This window comes from Rhipicephalus sanguineus, chromosome 11, assembly GCF_013339695.2.
Source record: "Rhipicephalus sanguineus isolate Rsan-2018 chromosome 11, BIME_Rsan_1.4, whole genome shotgun sequence".
Classification (NCBI taxonomy): domain Eukaryota; kingdom Metazoa; phylum Arthropoda; class Arachnida; order Ixodida; family Ixodidae; genus Rhipicephalus; species Rhipicephalus sanguineus.
In genome coordinates, this window is record NC_051186.1 from 80,935,408 (window position 1) to 80,948,273 (window position 12,866).

Below are 12,866 nucleotides of genomic sequence, written 5' to 3' on the forward strand. Positions count from 1 at the left end.
GCAGCAGGCGAAGACCTTTGCAGAGAAACGTCCGCACTCCACACACTCTCCACACACTCTTTTATTTACACGTCGCCTGGGTAAAACAGGAACGCCAGAGCGGCGCCCACAACCGGCAGCCTGAAGGCCGCCCACAACGCTGCTTTTTCATTTTTTAAATATTTTTTTCACCTTCTTGGCCTTCTCAAAACTAAAGTTTTTCAACACCAACCCATGGCATTCGTACAGTGCAATACAGAACCGAAACCGAAACACAACAATAAGCTCGTGCGAAGGGCACGGAGGAAGGCAAATTTCAGAGCAGTCGCATTTCCAGCTTTGTTGAAACAGCGCTCACTAGACGACGAGGAAGTAAAAGAAGGCACAGGACAGGCAGTGCCTGTCCTGTGCCTTCTTTTACTTCGTCGTCGTCTAGTGAGCGCTGTTTCTTCATAATGCTTTAGACAGCGTCCTGACAGCCGACGTCGTCTGCTATGGCCACCAATATGGAAACCACGAGGGCAGCGCACGCTGATTTCGTAAAAGGCAACGTTACGTCGAATGGTCTTTAGCGCGTGCTTGCGACAAAGAAAGATATTTTTGCTGCAAGAAATGCGGGCAACCGTGCAACTTCATTCATTGTAAGTTTGCATTTAAAAACGGGCCGCGGTTGACGCGACAAGCATGGGCAAATTTACATTCCTGTTTAGTACACATAGCCCTGACGGACGACAGCGGTTTCTCCGCTTTGTGGGAAGCAATCCAGTATGCTTAGAGATTCACGCAGCCGCAACTTTTCTCATACGATTGGAGACAAACGCACGAGAGCCATATGTACGCGCGCGCCTCGTTCAGTGTTGTAGCTAGACAACATTCTACGTGAGTTTGTCTGCGGCACGATTTTAATATCTATCTGTTGCCTCTCATTGCGCGAATTTTCTAATGTTGGCACGCGTACGGTGCATTTTCGATCGCCACCGAGCCACATCGGGATGAAAATTTTCGACGATTGACTCCGTTATCCAGCTTGCACAAAGGGGCCAATCGCGATCGAAAAATACGGTGCCGATCGGGCTTTATTGCGATAGCAAATGCACCGTGTGCCGGCCAGCCATATTACTTGCGCACTTCAATGGCCATGCCGCAAGGCGTAGCTTACCGTGGTCTAAATGGCAATTTTATGTTGCAGTGAAAATACCAGCGTCCAGCATTTATAAAGCTTCATTGATAAGTAGTATGGCACTTCGCGGCTACTGTTAGAAGGTGAATCAGTGTTTGAAGCGGTCCATGTTTTCGCCTTAAGCGTAAAACAACGTAGAGAAGAACAAGTGACAGTGGCTATGGGCTCATTTTACAGAAATAATCTATAAGCAAGGAAACCCATGGGCTGAAGTCGAGAGTCTGACGGGAACCCGCGTGGTCGGGAAAAGATACGAGGACAATTAAAATAAAGACGTGGGCGGGGGGGGGGGGGGGGGGGGCGCAAACTGTGGTGGGTTACATCGGCGAGACAGACAACTTTCAGCAAAGACTCAAACAGCACATGTATGACGTAAGAAATCTTTCATCGAACGCGCTGGCCGAACACGTAGAAGCAACTGCCACGAAATAGACCGGGATAAGGCAAATATAACGGGAAAAGAAAAGAAACGACTTCTCGGCTTTATCTTGAATCTCTGACAATCTAGACAGCTGCGCACACGCTTAATCGTCATGACGGCAACTTTCCACGCGTGTCCGCACTTTGCCTACGTCATATTTTAAGACGCATAACCGAACTGTTTGCACTTCATTTTGAACTGTGAACAAGGCTCCCGTACGGGAGACGGAGCGTCTTGCTTTTATGAATATTCGTGGTCGGTGTACATTTTAACCCCATAGACTTGAAATAACGAAAAAGACAAGTGACAGCGGCTTCATGCTCGTGAAAAACAGAGTAGCGGTAAAAGTGAAAGCTCACGCCTGGCCCCTTCGCGTACGTAGTGCACTGTGGCACGGAGCAGAAAAGTACCAGGCCGCCGATAATTTTTACTGCACTTTACCGGACTGTGTAGTATCTGGGGGTCCACACACAAGTGAGAGCAAAACAACGCTGTTCAAAAGCTAAAACTCCGCCAAATCGCGGTTAAAAACAACGAATTCAACCGTCCGCTTCCCTTCGCCAGAGCGAGGCGAGGTCACGTGATCCAACCCTGCACGTCACAGCGATTACAGCGCCCGCGTCTGCAGTGGTGGGCCTCGCGCCCAATACTGTTTATCGCATTTTTAAGCAACTACGGTGTCGACCGTGAACGCAACTTCGAGACCTTTCGACATTGTCTGAAAGTGCGAGCGCAGATCTATTCCGCTAAAAATTGCCAGAAGGGCATGTCCAAAAATCGATTGCTGTCGGTATTATTTTTTTTAAATGCCGCAGACAAAACGTCACAATAATGATATTCTTTTCTACCCAAGCCGCTAACATGGCAATGGCTAGCGATGCCTTCCAGCAGCAATCGGCCAAAAGGAACGGACGAGACGAGAGCGTTACACACAACTATTTTAATTACACACAAAAAGAAAAACACACACTTTTACCCCAAACCACTGCAAACATATAAAACATACCGGGACTGAATAAAGCTATGACAAAAAGAACAAGTGAAGGAAACAAACTTCTATACAGTTCGAAGCGTTCTTCGCTCAAACAACTCACGGCGTTCTGTGCAGTTGTTTGAGCGAAACGCAGGCGTGCAGTGTGCTGCGTGCGGTGACAGTCGATCAGCTTCGACGGTACTCGTGTTAAAACATGTTTGAAGTTTGATTTATTTTGCCACACAAAGTACAAAAAAACAATTGCACTTGAGATGTGGTTGGGAAGGTGCACGATCGTGCACAGGCGATTGTGGAGGCCTCGTGTTGTGCTGGAAACATTAGGTGTATCGTAATATATCCCACGAAACAGTTACTTCACGCCTAAAAAAAAAAAAAAAAAACTTTTGAACAGATAGCCGAATAGTTGTCCTGATCAAGACAATATGTAGCCGTCGAAGTATCGGACTGTCAGACCAGCTAATGTCATGCTAAAAGTTAGCTTGTACGTGTCAACAAGCTAAGTAATTTTTATACGTATTCAGAATTTTGTTGTAATGGCTTTAGAAATAGGAAAACTATAATAAGTGTCTTAGAGCCTCTTTGGTTAGCAGCCTGACAACACTTTTAGTCATTTCGTATGTCAGCCATCGTGCCGGTGACTAAAGAATCGAGTAATATGCCTGTTCATCCACCCTTGCCCTCACAGTGGCATTTATAAATTTCCACACTACAGTGCCGTGTGCAAGGAAAATTATTACTTCAGCATATCCTTTATCCAAGCTTCACATAGAACACACTGGTTCTATTGAATATTCATAAAATTCACATGTACTCAGTGATTCCACTCCTGCGCCACAGTGCGCCAAATTGGTTTTACTGCGCCATCCTGATAAAATCAACTTGAATTTTGCGCCAAACTGCGCCAGGGTCTTGGGCTGGGGGCCGTCTATCACTGGCAATCGCACCGCCGGCTCGTCAAAACATGTGCAGCTTGATCTTGGAGCCGCCAATAGTCACAAACACACACCAAGAATTATTCCGCTGAATAAACAGCGCTCGCGCGTGCGTCCCGAGCGTGGTCCCGAGTAAGCCCTCACGCCATGCTCGGTGCCGACGCAGCTTCCGTAGTGCAAGTCGGCTCGACAGCAAAACGCATCCTCCGCAGACGCTCGGGACGCCTAGACCATTCGGTAGCGAGGAAGTGTTTCGGCGATTCATCGGCGGACGTCGCATGTTTCAGAAACGCTGCACGTAATTAAAGCAATGTTCAGTAATAACTACACCCGCGTGCCGCTGAAATGTCTGTCACTTCTTTATGGACATCGCGGAATGAAATCTGCGAAAACTAGCCATAGATATCGAATTTTCCGTGCTTCACGTCCATGGAAGAGCACGTGAATGGTGCTTATCTATGTATCTTCATCCAGAAGAGCTTTTTCGTAATTTTCTTCCACCAGCACATGCGGGTTTGTAATAGCTCTTGCGGTAAATACCCCAGGTCCTGCCATTTCAAACTCGTGAGTGTTAGTGCCCCGGCCAATTCGAATATTTGGCTGTTTTTTTAATGTCATCTCATTAAGCCGCAATTTTGTTTTAGTATGTGCAGCTGTCGGGCGCGTCGCTGACGGCCCTGGTGTCGGAAGGTCCATTGTGAAGCGGCTACGCTTTGTTACACGTCCGCCCCTCGCTTTCCAGGGTCACTAGCTGACGGTTAAAAAAAATGTTTCGTTCAAAGGCGAAGCAGTGAATGCGATAGCAACAAATTGTATTGTTATACAAAGTAAGGCTAGTAGCTAACTCTTTTGCATTCATGCTATCAGTTCTCTAAACGCGAAGTAACCGGTGATTACAGCGAGTTTACGACCCGTATCCTGATGCCTGTCGATATAGCGCGTGCAAGCCACACCCGCGCCCTCCGAGCGACGCAGCCCCCCCCCCCCCCATCCCATCTTATCCCCTCCCGTCCCCTCATGCTCCTCACGAGAGACGGGCGGCGCGTTTCCTCTGCTTGATGAGCAATCGACGGCAGGCCTCGCGCGCGGGCTGATGTTATCGCATGCACCCTCCGTGCGACGGAGACGGCCGCGTCGTTTCATCTCTGCTTCAGCAGCGTTCGTCGCCAGAGCTTTTACTCGCGGCTAGAACATACGATGCGTGGGTGGATGTTATCAATCGGGACTATGCGCTGAAGATGACTGCAATGGCGACGCCAAAAACCCGTCGAGTGCGCCCATGTACTTGCTATCGCAATAAAAAAAGAAACTATGGCTGCTTCGCGCTATGCCAAGCCTGAAGGAAGAGCGGTGGCCTTCCTCGTTTTCCTTAATTTCTTTCTTTCTCTTTCTCTCTTTTATGTATCGGTTTCTTTTTCTCTCTCTTTCTCTTTCATGCTCTATATTCCTCTTTCTTTCTATCTCTCTATTGCTTCCTCTTTCTTTCTATCTCTTTCTGCTTCTTTCTCTGCTTCCCTCTGTTTTCCTCTTACTGTCTTGCTCGCTGTTTATTCTGTCTCCTTTTTCGTGTCTTGTTTCTTTCTCCCTCTTCTTTTTCTGTCACTGTATTTTTGTCGTTATTCCCTTCATTTCTATCTGTTTTTCGCTCTATGAACTAATAAATGCTACAAAAACTTAAGTTTAGCAAATAATCTGTTTGCACATGCAGATCATGTGGTATCTTATTTTATAGGCAACCCTCATTGACCAGAGCGCTCTACGTAGCTCTATTTGAGAGTTTTGGCTAGATACTGAAATACGGTACGCAAATGCGCCACCGTATGACGGTACCGGTCCTCCTTTCCAGGTCGTCAACCTTTTGCCGGTGAAGGCACCCCAACACCACAAAAGCTTTTTTCAAAAATTGCTGTGGGGTTGTCACGCCTCATTGTTGCCCGTCAGCCTACGCATTGTTAACCAGACACCTGTCGCTTGGGGTACGCATTGTCACTGGAACGGGGAGCGGCAAAAGCACAACCAGTGGGAAAGGAGGAACGCTACCGTACTGCCTTACTGTTACGGAAATACGGTACACATTTGCGTACCGTATTTCCGTAACTTGCTAAAACTCTCTATTTACTGTCTCATTATCGCCGGCAGAAAATGAGACGTTCAAAGAACACATAGAAGCGCTCAAACGTGTCCCTCCTATGGACCTTTTCAACAAAGCCTTTCTGGGGAGCTTCTGAATGTAGGGACATATGTATGAGGTCAAGCGGCACATGCTTGACGGCACATGCTTGAAGTTGGTTCAGAAGCCGAATCACTACTTCCAGCAACCCTATCGGCAGCGTGGCTCAGCGTCTAACCGCTCTATTGTAAATAGTTCTACCTTTCCACGAGAGAGAGGGGGCGCCTCTTTTCTGGACACTTGCAGGGGAGTACAAAGGCTCTCTGGGCGGTGCATCTTTTTTTCTTGGGGAATGGGGGGGAAGTCGCGGGGGGGGGGGAGGTCAGGCACATTTGCAACATCCCAAAGGAGCTTATGGCAACAGCTGCACCCCTGAAAAGGAGAGATTAGTTGCAACAGGTGCAGGCTCTTCGCCACCGCCTGCGGCGACAGTGAATAGAGCATTTGCCTTCCTTTTTTCCAAACGTTAAAGTCCCTCAATAAATTCAAAAGTATCGAAAAGCTTTCATGAAGCCGACGGCGCCCGCGATAGGCTGATCTGTGACACGTGACCTTGCCCCGCCATGAAGGTTCCCGCGCCCCGGGAGGAGAGCGCTCGCTTCGCCTGTTCCGCTATGCACGTTGTGCGGTGATTTCGTTCTGGAAAGTCCGATATGCCTTGTTGCTGCGCGTTTGGGTGCCGAAACCGGACGGAAGACGGCAAGAAGTTATTTTGCATCCCGCGGGGCAAACAGAACCTAACCAGAAGAAAAGTGTGGTTGCACAGAATTGGACGGAAAGACTTCGAACCGTCGGCCACTGCACGACTATGCGAGGTAAGTAACGCGACACAAAGGCGCAAGAAAAAGCATACGCGTGCATGTGCCGAGCTGCAATAGCATTTTATTCGTGCGCGCTGGTTTTGATGGCCCACATTTGTCGAGATTATTCATTCTAGTGCTTTATGAACCCGCTGACGTAGGTCATGCAGTACGAACCTAGCATGCAAGTAAATAAAGCGAGGGAAGCGCACTAACTCTCCGACAGATATCCGCATTGTGTTGCACGCGATCAAAATTTGTCCGCCGCCGTGGTATGACAGTTACTGCGGTTACGGTGCTCGGCTGCTGACCGGAAAGACGCGGTTCGATCCCGGCCTCGGCGGTCGCATTTTCGATGGAGGCGAAAATGCTAGAGGCTCGTGTACGGCGCGTATTCAGTGCACGTAATAGAATCCCAGGTAGTCGCGAAATTACAGGAGCAGTCCACTACGGCGTGCCTCTTACTCATATCGTGGTTTTGGCACGTAAAACCCCAGCAATTATTATTATTGTTATAGCGATAAAAGTTCATAAATTTCGGCAGTGAGTTCTACTGTTAGACTTTTCTATCTCTGCGCGCGTTGTTAACTTCGTTTTACAACATGTTGAGAAAGTCGTTTCCAAATGCAATGTAATACGAGCGCGAATAAACGAGATGTAAACATGCCAAATGTAGGCGATGAAACATTTTTTCCGCTCTCTTTTTCAATGTTTATTTGAAATAAAGGCACAGCTTTAGCATTTTGGGGACTTATTTCGGCCTTCATTACAGTCAGGCATCAGTAGCTTTTATTTCCTAGCATGTGCAGATATTTTTCCACCAGCTGAATGCCGTGCTTTAACCTGGGCGTCGTCTGCTACAGGAACTTTCTAGGTGGCGCGCGCGGCAGATGTCGCTACCTTAAAAATTATGAGGGACCTTACCAAACGTGACTTAGTGGAGTCTTCTGGTGGCTCAAGAAGAAACTACTCGCAAGATGGCGACGGTAGAACCTAAAGCAGATCGTCATTTTCCAGGCAACCGGGCGCATGCGCAAGCCATATAGTCTGGAAGCACTGCGAGAATGCTTTTGCTACAGAGGCCATAGAGAGATAGAGAAAGGTGTGTCGAAAGAACTTGGCTTTCTGGCTAAGTGATGTCACGTTGCGCCTAGCAATACAATTGATCGAGAAGAAAAAGAACCTGGCCTTCGCCTTTGGGTCGTCTTAGGGAAATGCATTGGGGACAGTGTGACTCTAGCATTGAGGCACTGTTTTAGTCGCAGTATTTGTCTACCACTTTTGCTGCTTACCATATAGATGTACTTAGAGCGTTATTTCATAAATAACAATTTTCATTATCTAGTATTCTGTTTCGCTGAAGATCGCTGAAGAGGTTATTTGAGAAAACTCAAGTGCATGACACCCTTATTTTCACATTATCGAGTGAAATATGGAGTGCTCCCGAGATGATTTTCTCCATGAATTTGCAATGAATCCAAACATTTCTCTTCATAAAAGTCCCATAATTATTCAGGTGCTTGAACGTAAATGCAACTTGTTTCTCCAGTGTACTCCAGGATGTGAAATTAGCTGCTCCAGAGTGCTCCAAGATGGAAAATTACCTGCTCCAAAGTGCTCCAAGATGAATATTTTTGCTGCTCCAAAGCGCTCCGAAAATGAAAATCTTGCTGCTCCAAATCAGAAGTACTCGGTAGGATCACTGTGTACTTCATAACTTTCATTGTATGACGGAGAAATAATCATGCTCATATGCAGCAATAAACTACCCAGTGACCTTGTGAAAGCGGCTTTATTATTGCTATAGAAATTACGTGGACACTCTCCATGGGTTTCTGCCGTCGCTGACATGTTCCGTATAAATCCAAATTGATAACATCGCCCCGCGCATCGTATATGTTTTACCTGCAAGTAAAAGTACGGGAGTGCTGGCGACGAACGCGGCGATGCAGACATGAAGCGAGCCGGCTATCTCCGTCGCACCGAGGACGCATGCGATATTATCACCCCTCGTGTGAGACCTGCCGTCGATTGATCCTCCGCGCACAGTGCACGTGACATGCCACCTGGCACCGACGTCATCGCGGATCCAACCAAACGGTGCGAGAGCACTGGGTGTACGCGCACGACCCGAGCGCCCCTGTGCGACAGGGAGGCGCGGAGCACACTACGTAATGACGCCAGCCATTCTCTCGCCCACTGCTGACATGATGTACTAGCGTGTAGTTATAAGTCAACTGATGAGTGAACTGTTCATGTACCAACACCCCGAATGTCGTCCTCCGAACTCTACTGGGAGCCAAGCTATGGGCTTTGGACAGTGTAAATGGGTGGCTATAATTAACTGTTACACGTGTAATATCAACTATTACTCGTGCGCTACGCAGCCCTACACTTGATAACTACGTCGAACGTCCACTACCTATGTTCACTTAGGGTGAACTAATCTATTAATTTCTGTAGTTTCGACTGGAACCTATGACCCTTAATTTTCATTAATTATCCCGACAGTTTACTGGCCCTTATCTTTGCTTAAAGGAGTCCTGCCACACTTTTTCAGCATGGTCAGAAAACGCCGATCGGTAGTCGAGGCTCCTCAGAACACGCAAGTTAAACATGCGCAGCACACGGCCTGGAATTTACAATTAACTCTCAAAGTCGGCTAGGAACCGTCCTTCTCACGACAAATGATGCCATAAACCCGAAGTCCACGGCCATTGGCTTATTTAAGCATCGTGCGCTACATAGTTGCCGCGGCCGCCGCGGGGTGCCGCCACGTGCCCTCTCGCGCGCTCGAGATCACACTGAAAGCCGCGCGTTCGAAGAAAAAAGAACAGAAAGTGCACAAGGTCATGGAGCTTCGCACTTGTGGTGCCAAGCCTGAAGTAAGTGCGAAGCTGGGCGGCTTTCTTTGTAAATTTTTGTTTTTCTCTTTCTCCGTTTCTTTGCTTTTTTCCCATCTCTCTTTTTATATCTTTTTGTCTGTTGATCTCGATTTCTTTCTTTATCTATGTATTTGTTTGTCTTTCTCGCTCTTTATATAGTTTTATTTCTTGCCCTTCTTTCTCTCTACATCTCTCTTTATTTCTTTCTCTCTCTCTTTCTGTCTTTCTTCCCTTTCTCTCTATCACTCTTTCGTTGCTATGCTTTACTCTCCCGCGTTATTTCCCTCCTCACCCGCACTTCCCATTCCCGTCACCTTGCACCTATACTATACAAGGCTAAAAGGCTATGCAATGTTCTGTCATCGTGCCTGGATAGCCGAGTGGGTAAGGCGCTCGCCTTGGATCGTGGGTACTCGAGTTCGAATCCCGCCGCCTCATGAATTTTTTTTCGCCAAGGTTTTCTCTTTCTTTATATCTTTCTGTCTCTGTTTCTCTCTCTTTTTTTCTCTCTTCTCTCTCTGTGTACTCGTTCTCTCACTCATCAGAGTTATTCCATTTCGCGCCGGAGAAATCGGCGCACGTGTTTTGGAAGAGAGGCAAAAGAGGACGAAGATATCGAGCGCTCGCTTATTCATGATGATGATAGTTTCTGTTCGCACAACCTACCGCAACGCAAAGCTTAGAGATTCACTGCAAGCCAGTTTGACAACGGCTGTTTAGTTTTGTGAATACGTCGTTCTCGCTTTTGTTTTTAGCGGGGTGGGTGTTACAGGGCCCCTTCAATTTATGATCCGATATCTATCCTATACCACTAGTAACTATGTACTTTTACATCGAAGCTGTAAAGCAGTTGGCCATTCGTAACCCCGCGTTACTTAATCAACAGAAATCTTATCATCACGAATGGCCTTAATCCTAAACAGCTTTGATGTAGCGCGAAACGGCACACGGACACTAGAAGGCACATAAGAACGAACACCACAAAGCGCTGTGTAATGTCCTTATGTGCCTTCTCGTGTCCGTATGTCGTTTCGCGCAGCATCAAAGCTGTTCAGATGATTCATCAACAAACCCGCGTTGCAACCCTTTATCCTAAAATTTAAAATTATGCGTGGCTTTAACTGACTTAACGTCGTAAAGACCAAGGAACAGCGGAGCTGAGGGGAAACCTGAACGATGGAGTACAGAGTACACTTTAAGAAAAAAAAAAGAGTCAAAAGAGGGTCACGGCACCGTGACTCTCTTCGGGTATCCATTTCAGGGGTGTAGCCAAGGGGGGGGGGGGTTTCAACCCCCCCCCCGAAATTTTTCAGTTTTGCTTGCGTATATATACACGCACACATACAAACGCACGCACGAACATACATAAAGTATATGGTTGAAACCCCCCCGAAAAAAATTTCTGGCTACGCCCCTGATCCATTTGACACCTTTTGGAAGGTAGAAGCAGAAAAAGAGAGTTAGCATTTCTGAAGGAGTCACTGAACGGTCGTGAAGCGCGTTTCGATTCGCTTCCGTGATGGAGGTGCCGTCGTATACGCCGTACATATTGCGCGTTTGCCGTTCGGCGCCGTTGTTTGGCTCGCCGACGGAGTCGGGCTGGCACGGCGCCTCCTCCCGCCTCCTCTCTCAGTCTCCTTGGTATTTTGTAATGCGTTGCATTGGTTGCGTCAGTTGCCTGTCTTGTAGTTTTCTGTTCGAGCGAACATGCGCATCTTCGGTGGCGGTGACGCCAGACTCTGTGCTCGAAATGACGCTTGGAGGGTGGAATATTTATGGAGCTGCGGACACGGACAACGTGCGCCTGTTAACGGTGAGTGTGCTGCTTTCGTAGGTACTAATTATACAGCTTTAGCTGGGTGTCTGCAGCAGCTCTGCGGAAGTAGGCTGCCAGTCATTTCCAACAGCAGCCTGTGTCCACGGGGTTGTCGCGGACGCCCAGCTAAAACTGTCAGTTAACGAGTTGACACCGTTATGCGCGTTGCTGTGAAAGCTCCAATAAAATTATCAAGGGTCATTGCTTGCTGATCGCACATTGTGTCTGCCCTGCTGAAGGTGCAAGATGTTTTGAGATGCGCTTTAGTCTACTTCATAATAACATTTCCATTGACATTGAGTGTGCAGCATGCTTCCGCGCGTGGGAACGTGAAAAAAAAAAAGATGTCTGTGTACAGAACACTTAGACGTGCCATATATAATGGTTTTTGTTGGCTTAAAGACGGTAATTTAAGATGCAGATATAGTACGATGTTTCCAGCGCGTACGCAGTAGTCACTTAAGTAGGACACGCCTCGCCGGCTAAGGTGAAAAGCTCGTGACTTTCGACCAGGGGCGTAGCCAGAAATTTTTTTCGGGGGGGGGGGGGGGGGTTCAACCATGCTTTATGTATGTTCGTGCGTGCGTTTGTATGTGTGCGTGTATATATACGCAAGCAAAATTGAAAAATTTCGGGGGGTTTGAACCCCCCCAACCCCCCCCCCCCCCCCTTGGCTACGCCCCTGCTTTCGACGGCGCGTGTTGTTGCGGCCGCCGCCGTGCATTCTTTTCCCTCGTTTCTGTTTGCTGTTTTCATGGTTTGCCTACATCTGCGATGACGTCTGACGTTACAACAGAATCGAGTGAGTGTACGTGACTGTGGGAGCTATTTGCGGTAATTCTAGCATATGACATGTCTGATCTCGACGTAGACGACGTCCGCACGCGCTGGGTGTCGACTCGCATGTGTTTATCTCAGCATTTAAGGATGGGTTACGTTTTTAAAACACGCGGTCAGTAACCGCTCACGACGTACCTGCCAGAGGATGCGCTTAGGTGTCGGAATATGCCGGCGCAGAGCCGGGCTTATTCTGAAAGCAAATTTTGAAGCGATTTCTCAGAAAAGAAGTGCTTCATTCGTGCATAGCCAGTGAAACGAGGTTCCCGCATTCTTTTACGTCAAAATTCGCTTTCGTTGAGAAATTATTTAAAACGAAACACACGTGCCATATGTGTGTACAACAAAGGTGTGTTGAACAAGGGTTGTTTTAAATGCAAATAATCAGTACGCGTGTGTGTTGGTTATTCCCAGAATCCCGGATCGCTTCTCCAGCCTCTTCATTCCAGTTGACAACCACAGTCGGGGAAACGAAGGTGTCGCTATGGTCTGGCGCCTCACCACTCGTGATGGTAAAATCAACAGCGGCGTTCACCCTGTCAACGAGGCAGTCGGTCCTACATTTCCTTTGGTTGGACAACACGACGTAGGAAAAGAGGTGAGTGGCACTCACACAGAGGAACCTAAACCAATTTCGTTTGTTGTTTAAAAGAGGCTCACATCATCTCGTGCTGCAAGTTTGTCGACAAATGACGTGTTACAAAACCAACTATTTGCAAGTTGTGTTTTACACAATAACGGCGAAAAACTTCGTACCATGCTTGTTTGCATTTGTTGTTTTGTTGTGAGCCTTTTCATTATGTCTGTGTAAATCACTTATTGTGAATGGTTTTGCAAACTCTTATTGCAATC